Below are 23836 nucleotides of genomic sequence, written 5' to 3'. Positions count from 1 at the left end.
ATAATTATTTTTATCCTCTGGAGAGCATGAAGAGGACAGAGACAGAGTTGGAAATATATTTTTGGGAAAACAAATATAATAAAGATGCTGCGAGTCGTATATTTTACAATAACTATGTGGGCTGAAAAATGTGTAAAAAAATGAAAAGAACATACTATATATACTGTATATGTATATGAAAAGGACTTTGAATTGCCTTGTTGTTGAAATGTGCTATACAAATAAACTTGCCTTGCCTATATTATATGAATTAAAACACCAATAGCAGAAATATGCAGAAAAGCAGCAACAGCAGTTATATAAGTAGCCTAAGTCTAGCTTTCATTTAACTAGCAATAAAACAATGTTAAAAAAAAAAACAACAACAACTCTGGTACAAGTAAAGGTACTCCATTCAATTCTTTTATTTATGTAGACGTACAGACATTTTTTCAGCAAAGTATCAAAAGTAAAACTTGTAATTATGCATCAGAATGACCTCTGTCAGTGTTATATTATCATATATTATATTAATTAACTATTGTCGATGATGTGTTTAAGTGTAAACAGAATTTTAATATTGTAGTCGGTAAATGTGAAACTAATTTTAATTTCCTTAATGAAGTGTTTGGCACTTTAATCTATAGTGATTCATTATATTTTATAAGCTGATCACATGTTTTATATGAAGAATCTTAATCTGCAAAGTAACAATAGCTGTTGACGTGTAGTGGAGTGGGCCTATTAAGTGGCAAAATATGAAACCGTTACCTTAAAACTGTGCTTAAGTACAGCACTTAATGTGTTTAATTACTTAACATAACTGCTAGTAGGTTTAATGATACTTAATAATGCTAATAAAACATTTATGTGCTGATTTGTTGTCCAGTGAAAACTGAGTCCAAATATTAATTTGAGTTCCAGGAACTAAGAAGAAAAAGACTTGTTTTAGGCTGATGACTGATTGATTTCTAATTAATAATCTAAATGGTTTGAAAGTGAGACTTTTATCAACCCATAAGGGTGCCAGTAATCCTTATCTATCCTTAATGACAGGAAATGTAATTGTATGCTTTTTATCCATAAAGCAGACTTTTCAAATCGATCTGCACATACAATACAACAATAACATGACTTTAACAACATGAGCAGATATAGCAGTTTGGAAATCTTATATCATGGTATATTTACTTTTATATCATGATATCAATGTATATTGTGATATAAATAATGAAGTTGATGCATTACTGCCATAAATTGCCAGTCCTGCTTTTGATAAGCTACATTATCCACAATACAAGATATTTAAGTTATGTAAACTTTATTTCTATAACTCCATTCAAAATCAGAATTACATGATGCTTCAAAGGTGGTCAAATAGAGAAATCAAACAACATTTAAACTAAATTTTAGATATTGTTGTCATACATTTATCATGTATGACAGGATGGTATGACAAAATGTCTTACATATCTTCATACCGCCCAAGTTTCAAATCTCTGAGGCCTGATTTTTATACTATAGTGAAATGGATTGAAACCTTGAGAGCCTCCTTTGGGGTGGGACACACATTCAAAAGTTATAAAATGATCATCAGTAATGTAAAACAGGCTTATAAATGGATTAAATCATGCAATGTGGTGCAGGACAAGTGCCTACCCCAGTGACACTGCAGGTAAACATGCACACAGCAACGATACAGGAATAGCCTGGCATGTAATGTTTGACTGGGGGAGGAGGAGGAGGAGGAGGAGGAGGAGGAGGAGGAGGAGAAGAGGGGTTATCTGGACACATAAAGTTGTAGCATATGGATAAAACTAAACCACCATGAACGATGTAGGCGGTAATGATGATTGCTTCCCGTAGTATGTGATGGCCTCCGATTCAATTTCATAATGTGTATAGATTACTTTTACAAAGTCGATCTGCGGATTAAATGCTTTCAGTATGGGAGACTATTGCTAAGCTGATGACTGCTTCCCAGGTTTTTAGAGGCTCAGAGTAGGTTGTTTGTGTGTGTGTGTGTGTGTGTGTGTGTGTGTATGTGTGTGTGTGCTCTCCATACATCCCTGTCATACCTCCAGGCACCTTTTTGATATCAGAGATAAGCCACAGGAGATAGCCAGCGATGACCGTGCTTTTAAATCTGGGTCGCTCTGACACACAAAAAAAAAAAGTCTGAAATGAAAAGCTTCTAAATCAAACTTCCTCAAACTAAATTTGGGATGATAAGTATAGAGAGTGACACACATTCGCCTCTCTGCACGTGCGCTCGTCCGCAGTGTGTGTGCTGATCCAGAAACACGGCTGTCATTACATCAAAACAACACCGAGAGGCCGATGTTTAACACGGAAGAAAAGCCGAGCGGCGGCTCCGCTAGAACACAGCTCCTTCTGTATGCGGTGGCTCATTGACTTTGACCTTTGACCCCTCGCTCAGTAATATGACCACAGGCTTTGAAAGGGGCTGAGCCAGTGTGCGCCAGGCTCGAAACACCAAAGCACTGCCTTTTATGTGTGTGCTGAGCAGTCTTTTTTTTTTTTTCCCCTTCTCACACACACACACACACACACATATACACACATATACACACACATCACCCACACAGAAGCGGCTAATTTATTCAGTACATGGGAAACTGTCTAAAACCTTTGCCCTTATGTTGATCCTCAGGACTGAGCTTTCTATTCAAAAGAGGGGAGGGAGAGCTGCAGTGACACCTGAGCCCAAGGGAGGGGGATTTCATTAACACACACACACACACACACATATACAGTACACACACACTCACACACACACACAAGAGAGAGAGAGAGACCACAGAACCAGAGATGCACGTGAAACCTAATCACTTACACGAACACCGTCCACCATCAGATTCACACAGTAGAAACGGAGGAAGGAAGAAATTAGACGAAAGAAGGGAAGGGATGACGGTGGAGGGGGAACAGAGAATAAGTGAAGGAGCACGTAAAGAGGGAGGATTTGCGTGTGAGTCAGTGCTGACATGAAGTGTTGACAGCCTCGTGTAGAACAGTAGAGGTTTTATCTGTACTAAATGAAGCTCTAACACCGCCCTCCTCAGCGCCGACATGGAGTCTGTTATATTTTCCTATTAAAACCTTCAAAAAAGCAGCTGTTATTCCAACGCAAGGGGGAGGGGGTAAAAAAAAAAAAAAAAGCTGGCAAATTTTGTCATCAGAGCACCGAGGAAGCACATAGCATTGAAATGCATGCAGCACATTGGGTGCAAACAAACAACTAAAACAATCAAATCCAATTGCGAATACAAATGCAAAACACAAGCACGACAAGACAAAGCTGCTAATCAAATGCAAAGGGAAAAAATGAATGTTTTCCGTCCGCTTTTCAAACAATGTTAACAATGGAGCGTGCAGTGCAATCTGGCAAAAAACCAGAAAACAGCCCCACCGATGTTTGATTTAACCCTTCGTGTACCAGACAGATGACCCGTTCCAGAGGTTCATATCGGACAGAATTAGAGCATGTGGTGCTCTGTGGGCTAAAAAAGCTTTGTACTGATAAAACTTGAGATGGAAAGTTAATTCTCTTGACGTAAAAAGTTCAAAAATTCCATGTTTTTATCAGAAAAATGTCAATTTCCAGTAGCTGCACAACACCTTGTCTTGTAAACTACAGTTTCCCAGAGAGAGAGTGAACTTTAAATCTCAGTTGTTCAGCCAACACAGATAGGAAAGTAAAAGTGTTTACGTGACAACTTCACTGGCTGATGAAGATTGTGCGATACCATCAAAGTCTCCAGAAAAACTGAGATAACTGCGAGCCGATGCAGAGATCTCACAGATAAACAAATTTGCTTTTTCCCATTAAAACTCCTTGAATTAACCATAACTGTCTCACAGACCAGAAAGGGGGGGGGGGGGTGAAATAGTTTAACCCGCTCAAGAGGAAACTTACTCTGAATATATTTTTAGATAATAAAGGAAGCTCGTGTTATGTTTATGTGGCTCTTCTGACTGGTGTGGTACACTCCAGAGACAGAATACCCAAACAGGAACATACAGTATTTCACACAGCAGAGGCTTTAGCGCCAATAACAATGTTTTGTCATCGTTAGGTTGCAGGAAATCGTTAAACATCCATTTATTTATGTCTTCTATGCATGCTGCATTAAATAAACAGAACTGAATGTTCCAAGAGACATGCTGAGGTGCCCACTCTGTGTGTTTTGCTGGGACCTAACGAGAGCAATGAACGTCAGTGATAGAAATAGTGATAAATACATAGAGTGCGTTATGTTTTATAGTTTTGGCTGATCCCAGAGGGAATCAAACCACTGACCCTGTCTGTTCACAACCACCTCCTGACGGTGAATTATTCAGCCCCCAGAGAGGAGGAAGAGGAGGAGGAGGAGGAGGAGGAGGAGGAGTGGTGGGGCCTGTTAGCGGTGTGAGGGACCCCGCAGAGGTCAGAGTAATGTCACAGCCCAGGCAGAGTGCTCTCCATGTCTGCTGATTGCACACTGACAGCTCAAATGGAAGATGAAGCCAAGCGTGTCCGGGGGACGGCGTCTAGCAGCAGAGACCCCCCCTCTTCCCCCCTTCCTCCTCCTCTTCCTCACCCTCCCCAACCTCCCTCCCGCCTCTGCAAGCGCACGGAGAGCAGGGGACATGTTTGCAAAAATGCATGGTCTGTGACTTTGTCCTGGTTTCTTCCTTTCAATCTGTGGGATAAAAAAAAAAAAAATAATAAGGAAGACAAGTCTACAACATGCTTTTGACTCCTCTGCAGCACATAAGACGCTTTCTAATCAAGATCCAGCAAAAAAAAGGTTCATAAAACACTTCAAAGCATAATGAAACTCCTCTTGTAGATAAACTCATATGAGTAAATATAATTCAGGATAAGACACATGATTGAAAATAACCATAACAAATATTTCTCTCATGATGTGCAGTCACGTCTACACTTCCTTTCATGTTTTCCTGATTCCTGTCTGGATGAAGTCAATAAAAGTAATTAAAGGCAAGGTTAATGTTGTGAAGCATAACATCTGTAGTCGCTTGCAGGAGCCAAGAGTTGACTTATTAAGAGCTGTTGTTTAAACTGGATTACTTTTGAGATAAACATCTTTTTTTAGAAAAACAAGATGACCGTCCTGTTACAACTCCCCCTGACATTAAAAACTGTGTAAATGTTACATTGACGGAGAAAAAACTTCTTCATTTTTAGGAACATCTGTCCCTGCGATTTCCAATCAAAAGAAACAACAGACCATAAAAAAGCAATAGAGGAAACAAAAGAAATCATCCAATCAATCTGAAAACAGCCACATAAACAAATATCGTCCATTCAGCAAAGACACGTCATGCGCGTTATTGCTGACCCACGAACAAGCTAAATACGATTAATTATAACGCCAGCGGGGTGTTTAACAAGCTACAGTATGGATAAACTGTACAGTTCATCACAGAGAGGATCGATAGGAAGAAGGGACAGCGTTGCCTAATCAAAGTTTATTGTTCCTCCTTAGAATAATGACCCATATGGAGGAGGCAATACGCTGCGGCGAGGGTACCAAACACAATACCTCATTAAATCATTACCCCCTGAGTCCAGATCACCACTCAAACAATCAGTCTGTCATGATCAAGCAAGCATCTTTTAGCCTGGTTAGAAAAACATCCAGAAACGCTATGTGTGACATCAGAAAGTAGTGATAGAAGCCAGAAAGCACAATAAGGTCACCAGCATTAAATTATCATGTAAATAGGCTACCAGTGACTCATTATAAGTCTCTACTGGAATTGTGTTAGAAAAGAATAGTAATAAGGAAAAGAAAACAACCACGGAGTGCACTGAACTCTATTTAAACTTGTTATTGAATAGTTATGAACTCTCATAGGAACACTCAAGGTGTTAAACTGATCTACTCAATATAAATGAGTCTCTAATATGTTGAAACTGGACTGCATTATGTACAGATTAGGCTTGAACCAGGGGTGATGTCATTAAAGAGACACTACAGCGATTTCGTATTACGTTTCCATAAAGTTGAGGGACAGATTTTAGGTAAAAAAACTAAAAAAGAGTTCAAATATCTTGACTTTTAGTCCCTAGTTTGGGTTAAGCTTGATCATACAATTCCCATAATGCAACTCAATAGTGTCTTTTCATTAGACCCTTTATGCCTTTAAAGCTCCAAGTTGTTATGCAGGTTTTTTCTTACAAATTTGAAGTCTCAAATCCAAACTGATGACCCTGGTGACATCTTCAATGGGTTTTTTTGGTTTTTTGCTAGCTGACAAGTATTCCCAGACCAGGACCACCACTTGGTGCAGCAGCAGGAAGCTCAAGCCCAGGGACAGTTTATGTGTAGGAAGAAGGGAGGCTACTATCCGTATCTGTATTTACACCGGAAGAAATTGTTTATTCTGTTTCATTGTTGAATCTCCTCTCCACTCAAAAATGTATTTTTCTTCTTTTTTTTCTTGTTGGATGTTTGAGCTTCATTGTGCATAATGATATATTCATAAAGGGGGGAAAGTTACTCTGTGCTCATTGAAAAAAAAGTTTAAGACACGTACCTATGATTTGTGACAACGCAACTAATTTGGAGCCAATATGGTCCAGTATGCAACTTGATGTGGAAACCTGGAGCCTCCAGTGCACAAACCACTGAGAACGTACTTTACAGTGAAGGTGGTGGAGTAGATGTGGACAAAGATAATCAAACACAAACTTATCACTATTATGTACAAGTTAGTAGGTGAAAAAATAGACATACATATAGAAACAACAAATAGACAACAACATACAATGTTATATACAAGGTAAAACAGTTTTAGTCCTAGTTTAATAGTTTTTCATTGCCATTTATACTCCTCATACATATATCGATATATAAGTGATAAACGATAAAATGTTTTAACCTTGTGCTTGAATTAATCAAATATTTAAACATAATTTGTATTTGAACCCCACCTTTAAAAAAAGAGGAAAAAGGCCAAACTGAGTCTGTTTAAAAGATGTGTAAACTTTTAATGGCCTGAGTGGAAATCAATAGTGGAAACAGAACAGGCGCGTATGTGTTCAGAGCAGAGCTGCAAAGATCAGTCCATTAATCGATTAGTTCCCAACTACTAAATAAAATCTCTGACTATTTTGCAAATCAATTAATCGTTATGAGTCATTTTTAAATAAAGAAAGCCCAAATTTTTTGACTCCAGCTTCTCAGATGTGAACATTTTCTGGTTTCTTTGGTCTAATATGACACTAAACTGAATATCTTTGGGTTGTTGGTCGGGACAAAACAAGACATTTGAGGATGTAACCTTGTGCAAAAGATCAAACAACTAATCGATTTATCAAAAAAAATAATCAACAGATCAATCAATCATGAAAATAATCTCTAACCCTGGTGCATTATCTGTGCACATCCAAATAATATATTCATATTTGCTTGCACTAGTAGGAACAAAAGGAAAAACAAGGTAAATGCTTGCATCTATGGCACTGATTAACCTCTGTAATACCAATAAAACGCTATGTTTGGAAAGAATAAGACATGAGAGGGGCCCCATTCCTGGGTTTGCCCTGGTCCTTGTGTTACTAAATCCTCCCCTGTCTGCTGTGAATTTAGTCAGTCAGCTATAAAGTTCCTGCTGTGATGCAAATTTGCCTTACTGGCATGACAGATGCTTTTATATGCAGTAATAATGAAGAAAACAAGCAGTATTAAAGCCATCACTCACTATGAGTCATTATGAGAATATCATGAGATTCACTATTTCCAGGTTACACTGATACAAGTATGTCGTGTCCGTTAAGATTGTCCATGCGCGTTAATGTGCTCAAATGTGTGTGTATGTGTGTGTGTGATAGAGAGAGAGAGGGACATATGTGCTTACTGTGAGCGTGCGTGCGCGCGTGCCAACCGCCAGCAGAGCAGTACGCAACTCCGCATCACAGGCACACAACCTCGCGCACATTATTGGCTATACTTGCGGGGGGGGGGGGAGATAGAGAGGGAGAGAGAGAGAGAGAGAGAGAGAGAGAGAGAGAGAGGGGAAGAAGGGGGGGAGAGAAGGAGAGAGAGGGGAAGAAGGGGGGGAGAGAGAGAGAGAGAGAGGGAGGGAGAAGGAGAGAGAGAGAGAGGCAGCCGTCCACCGTTTTGTTGCACGAGGAGTCGCGAGGAGCCTCCGGTGACAGTCAGCAGCAGAGCGGCTGGCTCACTGACTGCCACACCTGAACAACCACCAAACAGCACCGACCAAACAAACGCAGGAGAGCCAAGTGTAGGCGAGAGGAAAAAAAAGAGAGGAACTCGCCTCGGCTTTCCATACAAATATAGCCTACATATAATAATAATAAAGAAGAAGAAGAGGAGTAGAAAGACAAGGAGTAGGAGTAAGAGGAGGAGGAGGAGGAGGAGTGGAAAGCGCGGGCAGAGTCAGCCGGCTGGCCGGGACACGGAGCCCCGTCCAGAGGGGAGAAAATCACGCCACGACCGTCACATCACATCACAGCTTGGAGATGACAAAGGTGGGTGACGGTGTGTGTGTGTGTTGCCATTGTGTAATAACAGCATCTCTGTCCTACATGGCGCCTTTAATCTGCATAGTAGTGTAGTAGTAGACATGTGTGGTGCGGTTTTTTAAAAGAAGAAGAAGGGACATAGCAGGGGCCGGTGTGTGTGTGGCACACAGGAGGGCATTTATAGAAGCGTTTTGTTTGTTTTCTCTCGTGCCGGCCGGCGCTCCGCTTTTTTTTTCGTCTCCGGTGCTCTTGTGGTGGAGACAATTACGCACCGATTGCCGCACCGTTTTAATAAAAAGCGGATTTGTGGATGGATGGGATGGATGGATGGATGGATGGATGGCACTTTCTCCTCAGGAAAAAGAAAAAACAAAAACCGACATGTGTGCCATTTGGAGATGCGCCGCGGAGTGATTTCAGCACGACCCCCCAAAAAAAAAAATCTAATCTGATCTGGCCCACATTTCGCGGTGTGAGATCTCTTAAGGAGATTTTGTTGTTGTTGTTGTTGTTGTCCTGTAACAAGCATCGTGTGTGTGTGTTTTATGTGTGTGTGTGTTGAGGAGAATGATGAGGAACGAGGAGGATGTTTATCGTCTCCTTGAGCCTTGTCGGGATGATTGATTTCGCCTGTTCAGTCAGATTAAGAGTGTGTGAACACCTATACCGCTAAATTAATTAAACTGCACGCGAAGATTAACCGCACGAGATTATCAGCGTGAACCTTTTATGCGTCGCGAGGAGACGGGGGCAACAATTAATGACAAACTATTTATATCTTGGGCTTTTATCGGATGCATGGGCTAATTGTTGCATGTGCGTTGAATAATATTTGATGTATTTCCATTAGTTGATTGGTTTGCTATCGGATGTTTATTGGATGAAGTTTCTCCATCTGTCTGGGGTCAATTAAATATTTTGTCAATATATCATCCGGGGTTTGGATTTGCAGCAGATAACCAGATGAATCTTGACAATGAAAAGCCACAAAACAAGAGCAAAGGAAGTCAGGAAAGGTTTGATCACATCTGCACTGAAAATTGTGCTGAAATAATTAGTCAGTTTATTGATTAGGAGATGACAGAAAATTATGGTCAACAGTTATTTATATAGCCCCATATGACAGCCTCTATCCTTAGACTGTAGATTTGCATAAGAAAAAAAAATCCTAAAAAAAAATCCTTAAACAGGTGGGAAAGATGAAGAAACCTCAGGAAGAGCAACAGAGGAGGGATCCTTCTTCCTGCATGGACAGACAATTCAGTATAATAGATTAATAATTCAAGTCTCAAGCAACAAAAAAAAAAAAAATGATGCAATGATTTTCTGCTTTTCTTAGATTTATATCACTAGAAACTAAATATATTTGTGTTTTGGAGTCTTGATTGGCCAAAACAGGCTATTTCAAGATGTTGGATTGAGCTCTGATGAATTGCAAAAGGCATTTTTCACTATTTTATTGACTAAACAGTCACTTAAGTAATGGAAACATGGCAGAAAAATCAATCAGTAATGAAAATAATCATTAGTTGTAGCCCCTTACTGTATTCTCTTCATCTATCAGCCCATTGCTGCTCCTGTCTGTCTATCTATCTATCTGTCTGTCTCTCTCCTTTCTTTTTTGTGTCTGTCTCTCCTCCTCTGCGTCTTCAGGAAGTAGGTTAGGAGAAGGGAGGGGAGGTGACTTAATAAACCCTTTTTTTTTGCGGCAGGTCATTTACAAGCACAGACCTGAAAAGGTTCCCTTCTTTTTCTGGCATGTCCACAAGAAAAGGCGCAAGACCGAGTGATGAATGTGCGCTCTGTTTGGAGAATAGCAATGCAGGGAGTAACAATGGAGGCGAGGAGGGGTGGCGGGGGAGAGGAGGAGGCTGGAACAGTGACACACACACACACACTTGTAAATAGATGCTCACACACACACAGAAAAACACACGTACACAAAGCCACTGTAAGAAAAGTCAATATGATCAAGTGTGTTGTGCTGACTAAGATTCACTGCGTCGCTGTGTTAAACCTCATCACAAGCGTCTTTTCAGACTGAGGGCGTCCTTTAAAGGCTTCTGCTCTGGAAAACAGAGTTTATTTATACAAAATTAGACTATGATATACAGCTCTCTGGATGGTTTGTTGTACAGTGTCCCTGAAAATGGTAGTTTTCAGGCCTCGAGCCAAAAGAACAACTCTGTTTACTACTTCCCCGGGAGCAAAAAAGACTCAGAAATGTTGGCATGTAACATAAATTCCTCCATTCGTCCGAGTCAGAGTCAGGATGTTTGCAGATGTTGCCTCGATGTCACTGGTTTGCTGGTTCAGAAGCCAGTATGGATGATGCAGAAGTGCCTCTGAGCGATATGATCTGACCCCTAAGTGTGTGAATATTAGCTTGCTTTAATGCATCGTTGTAGTTGTAGCAACCTCAGTTTAAAGTTCTGTAATACAACAAGTTGTTGCTGTGTGTCTTAATATAAATAAATCACACATATTAGTGCTGCAGCGGTTGTTCAATGAATTAGTCAACTGATAAAAAATTACATTTTTTAAGAGTAAAATTGTGATAATCATAGTTTTTTTCTCATTTATCAAGTAAAATGTATTAGTCTGAGCCAGTAGAAACATCTGTAGGACATCAGTTTGGGTAATTTTTGCTTTTGATGTTCTGTAGGGGTAAATAAATGATCGATTAAATCAAAAATCTCATCAGATTAATGGAAATGAGTTGCAGCTGTAACACACATGCACATTTTCACTGCACATTTAGCCTGTACTGTATGAGACGTCAGGATGATTTTCACCCATAATGTCAGAATCAGATGATAAAGATAAACTCGTGATGATAAGAGATGACAAGAGGCAAAAAAGGACCAGATGACACTCACACGAGGATTTGGAAACAGCAAAACAATAAAAGAGGAAATGATACAAAGAACGGAAATCATAGTTGTCAGTGAGTTGTATCAGTTTTCTGTTTCATGATGTTTGTAATTGAGGCACTCAGGATCAGCAGGTCTTGCTAATGTGTATTAGCGGAGGTCGTGACTGGTGTTTAAGATGAGCTTGAGTGATTAGAGCGCTTGTGATTAAAAATTTACTTGTGGGCAACTCAGCTCACCACAGAGAACTGAGAGGAATATGTGTGTGTGTGTGTGTGTGTTTGCATCTATTTTGCAACATGTGGATGTGAGCCCAAGTGAGATTAATGCCTCCATGTTAACAAACCTCTTGGTTTGACCCTGGCTAGCTGGCAAAAAGACACACACAAGTACACACACACACACACACACCATCACTTCATCCACTGTTGGGTTAATGCTGCCCATGAGCAAGCCTCCTTGCAGAGCCATACTCATTAAACTAACACACACACACACACACACACACACACACAAACAAAAACATTGAACACAAGCCAACTTTCAACCACTTTTATGCATAAGTACATAGGTGCATTTTCTCCTCATTGTGTATTGGGACCGAATTGATTGTAATGCGTGCCGGTGCATACAAATACACACACAGGATGCTACCATATTTCAGATTAGAGGTGAGATTAGATACAACGAGAGGATGTGTAAAGTTAAAAAAAATCACCTCTCATCCCCCTTGTTGCTGCATATTATCGGATCAAATCGATCCATCACAGAGAGCCTGTCAGCCTGCAGCTGGCCCATTAAGAGACATCAGCGATTCGTTGCAAGACTTGTCCCCAAATGTTAACAAGAGAGAGAAAAAAAAAAAGCTTTAAAATGTTTTGACATGATGAAAAACTCTTTCTAGAGAGCTCTTTATCCCTTGTCAAAAATTAAAAAGTGCTTTAATTGTGGTGTAGTCGTGGTTCTGTATTTTGGCTGCTGGTGGCAGATGAAGACAGATGGACGAGGGTGTTGTCGGGTTGTGGGCCGGACTCCAGGGAGCTGCCCTCGGAGCCACCGTTTTCATCTGTATACTCGTAGATGTCCGGCAGCCAGATTCCAGTAGACCCTGGATTAAAATGGTCTGGACAGAAAAGATTATCGGAGCAAAGTCCTGTATCTGGATGGCCCTGCTGTTCGGCACAACACGAAATGCGTTATTTATTATTAATAGTGAAAGCATCTCAGATTGGTTGTTGTTATGCTCGGGCAAACTTTCATGTTCCAGGCTCCATCATCCTGCTTCATCAGTCAGATAACATTCAAAGCTTGACCCTGAATTTTTCTCATTAAGAAGAAGAAGTGATGACAAGTTTTTTTAGTAAAAGCGAAGCCTAAAGGTGCGCTTGCATACATGCAATACTCTGAAACAGTACCGTGAATAATCTGATTAAGTTTAATAACAGGAAACACTAACAGGATTTTCAGATAATAATGTGATGGTGTAAAATCCAAACTGCGTTAACCCAAAATCCAAGGCCACAAAAAAATAAATAAGATTATATGAATGCAATATCCTGTTTTTAAATACATTTACGTCAATCTAGCAAGCAACAAATTATGATGAAGTCGTTATTTCCATTAACTTGCATGTCCAAAAAGAGAGAAAATCATGTTTATATTCTCTGATAGAGACCTGATACCTAAAGATAAATAATGTTGTATCTTTACTAAAAGGAGCACTGTCCTTTATTGCCTCATATTTTAATAATGTTCAGTTCTTTTTATATTATAAAAAGATATTAACTGTATATAAAAGTATCGATTAAGTCTTTCTTTCAGGCTTCATGTGACCTGAACAGCTTCCAACAATAAAATAGAGCCTGAGAGGCAAAAATGAGGGCAAAAAAAAAGTCACTGCTGCTCGTTAAACTAATTGATGTGAGTGCGCGTTAATAACCGAAGGCGACTCAGATGAGTGCATTAACATTTTTTGTCAACTCCTTTCTTCTTTCATCTGTATTTTGGCAGCTACGGGCAGACCTATCTAAAAGAACAAGGTCCATTTAGTGGGTGTTCTGGAGCTTTCAGCCATATCACATGATCCTTAATCGGCAGATGAAGATGGACGAGAAGTCTTAGCAAAATCAATTTCAATTTGATCATCTTAAATTCCATGTCAACTGGCTATCTGCTGATGAAGAACATGAGATCTGATCGAAAGCTCTACAAATCATAACACTGAGCATGAATGTGCCAAACAATTCATAACTTTACCACTCATTCTGATTAGAATAATCAGATTAAAGCTTTTACACAACTGTTGATATAATCAGATTATCGCTTTAAACCGGATTAAAGTGAATTACTTGTGTGCGCACACACACTCAATGTCTGTTTATTATGAGATATTTTGTAAAAATTAGTCCCTAATCCTCCATTAGAGTTTTCTTTTCTCTCTCTGGAATCAAACAAGAGCAGGTACAGTCGCCGTATCCTGATGTTGATCAGTGTGATTGGAAGAAGTTGGGTGTTACGTCCCGGTGTCGCCCTCCAAGCGGTGCTGTTCCCATGAACCCTGAGGAAACACAAACCCCCTCTTAGGAGAGGAAGACAAGGTTTATAGCGCACAGAAAGCCACATTAAACAAAACACAATCGAACAGGAAACAATGAGGCTGGTCAGTAAGGACACACTGTGTTGGCTATCAACTCCGGGGTCTGTAACAGCGGAGCCATTCGATACGTTATCTATAGAATCGGTCGCACAAAATAATCCGGAAACCAGATACTCCAAACTGTATATCAGCTTTCAGCGCCTGGTTCAATGAAGGGCTTCTTCAGAAAGCTCTGGGTCCGACCAACGCCGTCCAAAAGAAACACGTGAAAAAGGAACCTTTTTTCATTGTCGTCTCGCTTACTTAATCAAATCTCTCTTTGGCTCCTCGAAGAGCAAAGCTTGTAAAGTACATGAAGACTGAGCTCCCTTTTTATTACAAAGCATCATATTACTTATTATTCAATAGCCTACAAGCAGAAAGCAGACAACACTCGGACGAAAGATTAATACGAGACACCTTGGAGGGCTGAACGGTGCGGAGAAATGCATTGCTGTTTCTCTGTTGAACATTGTAGTCTTTAGATGAATTTGGCATAAATAGTGACGGATCCGTTCTTACACTTCTTGACAGAGGATTCATTTCGGGGTAAAGTCGCTGCTAATATGGATGTTTATTCCATCTAAAGAACAGATTTTTATATGCAACCTGTTTCAAGATACCTGGATTACTTGTATTTATGTGTTATACTCTGTGAGGGACTACAACTGACTGACAAGCACACTTTTTGCTCTGTTTCCTTTCTTTTCCTCGGTTTGCCTCGTACCTTTTTTCATCCTGAAACGATATGTTTGGTCTAATAAATAGGAGGAACTTAATGAGCGTGTTGAGCTGCACAGGCAGGTGAGTAAAAGCCTGTGTTAAGCGCTCGAGGTGTTTCCTCCGGAGTCGTACAAAACCCTGCCGGTGTCAGTTAGAGAAAGTGTGCAAGTGTGAATGTTATTGTGAGTTTAGGAGGTCTGCTCGCCTATGTATGTGCTTTATTTGTTCACACCAGTGTCTGTGTGTATAGGTGTGTGTGTGTGTGTGTGTGTGTGCTGGGTGGTGCAGAGGGCGCCTTCCCCTGGGGATTCTAGTCTGGCCCATTAATTAATCCGTTTTCTGGCCGGAGGGTTTCTGTTATCAGGCCATTACAGAGAACCTGGCTGCGTCCGAACAGCACGATCCCAGAGAGCGGAACACAGGTACACACTCAAAAACACACGCACACACACACATAGACACAGACACACAAACACACAGGTTTGTGCTTCTATACTTGTGAGGACCCTCTTTCACAACACTCTCTCCTAACACTCTCTGGGTCGAACTCGGGTCGAATTTTTGTAGTTTTGGTCATCAGCTCTATCTGTACTAATGACATTGTATGTTATGTAAATACACCAAACACACCAGCAGCCAAATGATCAAACGGGTTGAAACAAAACTGCAACTTAGCAAAACTTGTTTTGAAGAGAAAACAAAGGCAAAATATAAAATTATTACCCCTGACTACCTGGTTCAACTTTGGTCTACTGTACGTGCCTTGTACAGTTGTGTGTGCATACAGTTCTTCCTGTACAGTGAGTCATTACTGACATTTCAGTGGCACTAATCTCTGGTTTTACCTGCGAGGAAAGTGTTTAGAGCTGAAATGAGTAGTCGATTGATCATTTAGTTGGACGACGGAAGATTTATTGCTGACTATTTTGATAAATGTATCATTTTTGTCATTTTTCAAGCAAAATCTGCAAACATTCTCCCTATTTGCAACTTCTCAAATGTGAGGATTTGCTGCTTTTCCTTGTTTTATATCATTGTAAACTGAGTATCTGTGAGTTTTGAGACTGTTAGTCGGACAAAAAAAAGACACTGAAGGTGAAGATGGCACCAGGGACTCTGTGTGCATGTTTCACAGCTCTTTGACATTTTATAGATTAAACAATGAATGGACTAATTATAAAAGGTAATTGTCAAATCAGTTAACAATGAACATTGATTTTCGATGTCTGAAAAGTGTTTTAGATGATCTGGCTTTTCTTAGATCTCAGTTACCAGTTATCATAACCATTAAAAATGATGACCAGAACTATAAAGATGAGTCGAAATAAACCAGCATCTTCTTTCATAACTACGTGCCTAAGCCCAAACGTAACACAAACCTTAATTTAAGCTTAACCTGCACCAACTTTTAACCCTCAAACAGCCCTTCAGAGAGGTGATAATTGGCTAAAAAGTTCTCACTTTCCAAAAAAAACCCCTCATTCTCACCTTGGCTCTCACAAAGATAGCAGGCCAAGAGCATAGATACACACAAATACACACATACGGTGTATACACGAGTAAAAACAAGCATGGCACAGAAGCACAATAAATACAGGTGTGCAAGCAAAAGGATGTGCAAATGGTAACACCCACACTTACACATGCACACACACGACTGTGCACATAAAAGCAGGTACCCATCAACACACACGCGTGCACAAAAACAAATCGTCCTTTTCTGTAACTTTTCCCCGCAGTTCACACATCACTTTGGCTGGCTGACTGCAGAGGAGTCTGGGTGTTTGGTTGAGATGCTCGAACAGCGTGTGAAATCTGATTACAGTCTTACACAGCTTCCCTCGGCGGCGGGAGGGCAATCACTGTTACTGCCGCCTCGCCTGCCCCGTCTGGCCGCCCCCTGCCTGATATTCCTCTGTGGGACTCTGTCTGCATCACTACTCTGTGTAATAGTGCCGCAGGCTGGACCAGTGAACGGATGAACTTGTAACTGAAAGGTCACATGTTTGAACACTTTTACAGTCGCTCTGTAAAAGGTGCTGTTGAGCAAATCTGCTAAATGCTATAAATAAGATAAAAAATATGGATGGAAGAAATTTGGTGATGATTTATCTCTATCACAGCTACAATTTGAGTTCATTTATAGACTAAACAAGTGGCAGGGATACCAGTTTCTCTACAAAGAAAAGCCTTAAAAGACCAGGATTGGATTTGAACCAGCTGTTCTCAAGTCCTTCCTAAGTTCTCAGTAACTAGTTTCAACAAGTGATGTCATTAATCAGGTTGCATTGTTAAAACTTAAGAAATGTCTTAGCTAGACATTTAGTATTTTGTAAATTGGTTGCTTGGAGACACCTGTAGCGCTGTCCAATAAGAAGCAACCAACTATGTAAACAGAAAGTCACTAAATATAACTCTAAATAATGGTTTTAGGGGCCAAAAGATAAAATAAACTTAGCTGTCAATCCTTTGTGGGTGTAGGTATGACTTTGTTTTATATCTGCATACCTGGAGAAGCTAAGCTAGCTGCGTTATTTGGTCATGTAGTCTAATGTTATTGGCTTAAAATGTTGTTATTTGAGGTTTAGTGTGTTTTTTCTGTGAAATGTAAAGTGTCAGGTCAGATATGTCGACCATATTCCATATTATCTCTTTTACTCTTCAGTTTAAACAGGCCAGATATTAAATAAGCTAATTTTAGCTTTGTCGGTTGCTTCATTCAGCTAGTTTATGCACCAGATCCACTTGTCAGATCAGTCGCTGTGAATATTTAGTATCAACTAATCTCTACATAAGAACTAGTTTGTAATAAATTTGCACTCAGTAAACAGCTGGATGCAATGCAGACTTAAGATAAGCTGTGTTTTGAGTGACATATGCAGCTGCAGCTCAACTAGGAAACTTCTTTGGCTTTTGGCTCGTTCTACCTTTTGTGGCTGTTCTATGAAAACTTTATCTCCAAAATGTCAAGTTTCATAATCTAAGAAAAACAGCCCTCTTTTCAGCTTTTTTGACAATTTATTTTTAGATAATCCAGTGGTCTTTTTAATGGTTTATGCAGCTTAGGAAGTAGGAGAATTCTCTGAACCTATAAAGAACACTTAATCCTCTATTTCTTTTATATTTAAAGCCATATGTGGTTTTGCATGGTTTTCAGTCAACGGCGACACTTTGGAGGATGCAACAAATTCATGCATCACCTCTGTGCGTCATCAAACTGAGCAGAAATTGCAGGACATCACTAGCCGAGGTAGACAGAACTGCATAATAATCACATCCCTACCAATATTTGATTAATTTCCATCGTCATGAGCATTACACTGTTTCCATGATCCTGCATGCACAGATGTGCAGACTTCTTAAACTTAAACGTAGGAGACATGTAACCATGGGAATAAATGGACAGACAGGACATCACAATTTGCAGCAGTAGGTTTTTCTGCTTTCATATCAAACAGGGAAAAGGACGTGGTCAAAGCAAGTGGATTGCCACATTTGTTCAAAGAGGAAGCGTCCTTTTATCCCGCTCTGTCTGGTGTTTCTGCAACTTGCCTCCAGTGTTTCAGCTACCTTCTGTCCATATATTTTCTCTCAGCTCAACACATTTTCTCTGTTTTCCTTTCATCTGTTTGATCATCTGTGTGCCGAATATCTCTGTTTTTCTAGGTTCTGTGCTCCTTCCGTCGCCGCCCATTTCTTTCCCTCCTGTCTGTAATGATGCAGTGAGACATTATGTACACCTCTAGCATTTGTAAATATCAGAAAAGAGTAATATTTTCATAGCAGTTTTGAGGTCTCACCTCATTTACCTCAATGCGCGTTAAAATAAATGTTAAGGGTTCACAAATGAAAAGGTGGATCCGCCATCCATTGCATCCACGGCACGCCATTGCCTTCATTCTCTCGCCGAAAAAAAAACCTCCTCGACTTATTTCCTATCATCTTTTTTTTTTTCCTTCTCGCTCCATTCTCGCCTCTCTCTTCGCTCTACACCAAAGTTTCGCCGCAGGCAGCATGCCATCTGCTTTTGACATTTTTAGAATGAGGAGAACTTGTGAGAACAGCGCGTTTATTGTTCCATTGTGGTTAATTATTCAGACTCTGACTCTACATTCGGAGCGGTAGGCTATTTGGAGGCATCGCCCGGCTCAAAGCAGGACCGACGCTCTGTGAAGAATCTGGAATTTGGATCCCATCGCTCAGATTCCGTTCTGCTCCGGTCCGGAAATGACAGCTGACAAGAGAATGAGTCGCTCCTATTGTCAATCCAGCAGTTATCCTCTGACCTCCCTGCCTCGCTGAGCCCCCAGAGCCGTTACAGCCACACGGGTGTGAGTGACATATTCACAAGGAGCCATCCTGCCTGTCATATTCACAGCAGAGGGACTCTTTACACCTCTTTCATATTCTAATGCGGACACTGACAACTGTCCATTAAAATGTTGCACAAGGTTTTAGGATTTTCTGTCATTTATATACTGTTATAATGTTCGATGTTAAACATAGTCAACGTTCCACAACTTGACATGAACATGTATAAAAATGCTGCCTGCAAGTCAAAAGTCAGGGCTTCAGTCTGCTCTGAACACTTTGTTTGCAATATTACCTCTACTTCCTCCTCGTGATGTCAGATTGTGCGTTACATAGTCTTGGTTGCTGTTTTTTTTCACGGGTTATACACATTGTCCATTTATATATTTCAGATCAGATTCGGGCTCAAACATGTGCGGATGTATTTGAAAAGTTTATATTTCGAGTAAAGAAGGAGAAAAAGAAATAAAATCCTACTAGTGCTGTTTGTTTTTGTTTATGTGTGTAGCCTCCTGAAGCTAACCAATCAGAACAGAGTGGGCTCATTGAAGGGGGGCCTTAAAGAGACAGGAGCTTAAACAGCCTGTTTCAGACAGAGGCTGAACTGAGGGGCTGCATAAAGAGCCAATACAAGATAAATGAGGGGTTCTTTGAACTGTAAATCATTCAAAGATATTCCAGTTGTGCCCCTGAATATCCATATAAACCTGGAAATGTGCATGATACATCCCCTTTAAGAAAAATATAATGTGATCAGTGTTTCCATTGACTACATTCATGTAAATACATTCTATATTTTATCAGGCATCAGTAAGTCTGATGGCATTTCATTGCTGCTTTCTACCACAGATAGCACATGTGTTTCTTTAGCTATGCTGCTGACGTGACTCTAGGATTGATAATGTAAGTCTGTGAGTGCTACAGGATAAATTGTAATGACATTTTTTAATCTACCAGCATTATTCAGGAAATCAGTTTGACAGATTTTTATCACATCTTCTCTTTTTCCAAATGCCAACTTTTCAAGCTCAGCCAAACATAGAGTTTTTTTTATTTTTTATTTGGATTTATTTGAATTGTTTGGCATTTCCACTCAGGTATTTCTGTATATGCAAATTGAAACGGTGCCTAAAAACAGTTGGATGGAAAAGCACTGACTGATATCACCAAACTGCTGTATTTTTAGAAAAGCTAAACACAACAAAAGCATGAAGTTTGTGTGCTGCTTTACAGGTAGAAATTGTGAAAAATGCGATAGTTTTAAGGATTTACTCACATTTCAGCTCAAATTCCACTCAAATCTCTTATTCCCCTAATCAGAACTGGACATCCTCTCTGCTTTTTTCCCTCTCACTAATTACTCCTCAAGTTATCCTGAAACGTCGACCGCAATGTTATCGCTTATTTGCTTTTTAATTTCCCAATTATCACCGCAGACGCAACCGGAATTAACCGGGGACCTCTCTTCTATCAGTATGATAAACCGGGTGATTTGCTTGCTTCAGCGATAATCAACAAACTAGACGCCCAATTAAGACCATTTGACCCAGTCATAATTGGGTATGGATGAGGACGGCACCTTCTCAAGCAGTATCTAATTGCTCGCAGGGATTTTCACTATCAGGGCCATGTTACATTGATCTAGTATGTATTGATCCTGCTTATTGCTGCTTGCATGGGTCCTTATCGGCTCATTAGCCTATGTTGTATTTGTACATGCAACAATGTGGGTGTAAAGCCGACGAGGGTTAGGGTTCAGCGTCAGGGGTGACGGCATCCGTTTGCAAGATCTGATCTCGTCTATTGAATGTTGTTTCCCTTCCATTTGCTAGATAAATGACAATAAATGTATTGTTTTGCCATGTAGTTCATATTGTTTACCACCCAGAGCATCTTAAAATACCATGAATGTTATCGTTTTACACAAGAGGCTGTAGTGCTAATTGAAGTCTTAACTCTGGCACTGTTGGTGCTCCGCCTTACCTATCAAACAATGCAGGATCTTAACTCTGCCTTTATGTTCTTGCTTGGATAATTAGCAGTGGATTTACTCAGTACTTGCTTGCACTCCTACTTTTCAGCTCCAGGTTTATCTGTTTCATTCCCCTGATAAAGTATACATTTTCATCTCATGGCTTGTTAGCTGGTAATTTTTAGGAAACCTTTGCAGAAGATACGTTTTCCCTCTCAGGTGCCTATAAATAATCCTGCAGGGTTTGAGCCCATGAGGTGGATGGGAGAGTCTGAGCAGGTTTAGCCCACGTGTAATCCTCTGTTCCCCTAGAAAAACTAGGCGAGGTGCCCATGAGCGTAACCAGTACAGCTGCCCAGGACAATGGCTACAAAGGTCAAAAGAACATTTTCAGCTATTGTGCCAGCATTTAGTTTGACCTGTTTAATCTGCTACGTGTTCACTGTCAGAGCTATTTATTTAAGGGAGAGTTCATGCAGGATTTAGTCTCATAAATACAGTAAACACAGTGTAAATTGTTCCATCGTCTTAGCCACCAAATGCCATCCGCATCCTTTTCTGACATGTAAACAGTTTGGTAGAAATTTGATCGTGACCTAGATGAATCAGATAAAAACTGTAGAAGAAAAAAAGTAAAGTTTCAAATCCCTTATCAAGGATGGTTTAACAGCACTGGACAGCTATTGATTAGTATTTCAAAACATCTGATGCAGTGGATGCTATTGCAGCATGTCACGCATTAGCATGCAACACACCACCAGTGGCAGGTGATCTATCACATACACACTGTAATGCAATCAATAAGTTTGGAAAAAATCTATGATGTATTTACACACGGGCAGCTGTGTCAGGCAGCACAGAAGTCTACTGCACATAAGCTGGAGTTTTACTGTGTGCATCTTTACATGCAGCAGAAAGTCTGGATAAAATGCATTTTGATGACATAAATTGCAACCAAAATTGAGAGACCCACGGGGCCCGAATAAGATCTCAGCCGACATTACAGTCTTTCAGAGGCAGAGAGTGAAGATATCAGTATAATGTGAAACTAAATGACCTAAGGCATCCATTGGTAACCAACCATGTCATGCTATCTTGTCGGGAAAGGGGCTAAATAAATCTCCAAAGTTAGGCCAAATTTTTGCGAGTTAAAAACTGGCATGGCCATTTTCAAAGGGGTCCCTTGATGTCTCACCTCAAGATATCTAAATGAAAATGGGTTCTGTGGGTACCCGCGAGTTTCCCCTTTACAGTTATGCCCACTTTATGCTAATCCCATGCAGTTTTGGGGCAAAAATCATGCAGTTTTTTGCATGCAGTATAAATGTGTTATTTTCGCCTATTCTAAAACAGTGTATTTTAATATTTCTGCATACTGGGGTCCATACACAGTCTTGGAATTACTTAAAATGGGTATGACTGGAAAGCTGAGACTCTTGTGGATTCAATGGGCTCAGTTGTATTCATGTGTGATGATGTTAGTCCCCATAGATAGTAGCCATTTCATTGTAGTGAGACCATTTTTTGAAACTGGACCTCACTGTGTAAAATGACCTATTGTGACCTCTAGGATAATCACAGCCTCATGAAACTTTACAACCACAAACTAGAGACCTAGTGCATTTAGAGGATGTCTGACTTTAGATATATTGATTATAAAGGGGGGGGGGTTCCTGAGCAATTTCCAGAACAGAAATGATCACCATCCAATTGCCGAAAAAGTGCCATTCTTACAAAAATCTCCAAATGTCCAAAGGTTTTGATACCAAATCACAGCAGGAATTTTTCTATGGTGTTCCTCAAGGTCTGGTGTCTTAATGTGGTATATTGGAGGGATTTTTGACCATTTTTATCAATTACTGAGTGGTCAGAAATGGTTAAATTTCCCAGTTTTTAGATGATGTAAACCACTTCTATGTGGCATATACTGTTGACCTGCTATCTCCCCCTAAAGATCCCCTACCACCCCCCAACCCCCCCTAAAAAAGACAAAAATGGGTCTCCAAGGGTTAATTACCAGCCTGATACACCCGTCTAGATTGTGTCCATATAAATCTTTTTCTTTTCATACAAATCACCACAGGCCACCCTGTCTGTCTCTCCACCTCAGCAGCATTTGCAATTCGCTGATGAAAGCCGACAAGCTTTTTATACAAGCTTGTACGTATTCCACTGTGGTGCTGAGGAGCCTTTAATGTTCCTTCTGTCTACAATCGTGACAGCGTCATTGCCTAATTGCAGCATGCAGGCAGCTCTTTTAGTTTTTCTGCTCTGGTGCTGGCAGAATCAAAGCTCTCCGGATTGAGATACTCCCGGTGGGGGGCGTTCGGGACGGGGTGGAGGGTTTCGGTTCTACTGAAAATATACAGTAACTCTGAGAGAAGCTGTTTAGATTCATAAATCTTTCTCATTTGTCATGTTGATGAAGTGGGGCCTTCTCTTTTATCTTGAGTGAGGGGGAAAAAACCTAAGTGGCACACTGCAGCAGAATACACTGTCATCCAATAAAACTGAGAACACAAAATAAGCTGCGGTCCAAACGAACCTGCTGGATCGCTCGGCTCCCTCAGCAATGCGCTGCGGTAATTGGCGTCAAGCTTAAGCACAGAGCAGCGGCACAGGGGGCTTTGTGAAAAGCCTACAAGTGCAACAAAAGCAGAAATGTGTATACGACACCCTGGTTAGCTCAGCTGATGTAAACTTTGCAGGCTGGGCCGGGGAAGCTGGGATTTTTGTCTGGTGGAGGTGCTTCAGGGCTTCGCCTCGGAACATCAAATTAATTTGGCAAGGAGGAATCCTGCGTCTTATGTAAATGAACAGCT

The 23836-nt window shown here is 40.4% G+C and overlaps 1 protein-coding gene across 1 annotated transcript in view; it reads left to right on the top strand.

Annotated features, from left to right (window-relative positions):
* The first annotated feature begins 8376 nt into the window (after positions 1 to 8376).
* The window catches only part of gal3st3 (galactose-3-O-sulfotransferase 3), a 39561-nt gene continuing 24101 nt past the window's right edge, over positions 8377 to 23836 (top strand). Inside the window, exon 1 of the mRNA XM_067579828.1 lies at positions 8377 to 8506. The gene's annotated coding sequence lies outside the window, so the exon portion shown is untranslated. The remainder of the gene's footprint in view (positions 8507 to 23836) is intronic.

The sequence above is a fragment of the Thunnus thynnus genome, chromosome 22 (assembly GCF_963924715.1).
Source record: "Thunnus thynnus chromosome 22, fThuThy2.1, whole genome shotgun sequence".
NCBI classification, from domain to species: Eukaryota; Metazoa; Chordata; class Actinopteri; order Scombriformes; family Scombridae; genus Thunnus; species Thunnus thynnus.
This window is presented reverse-complemented; position numbering and strand designations above follow the sequence as displayed.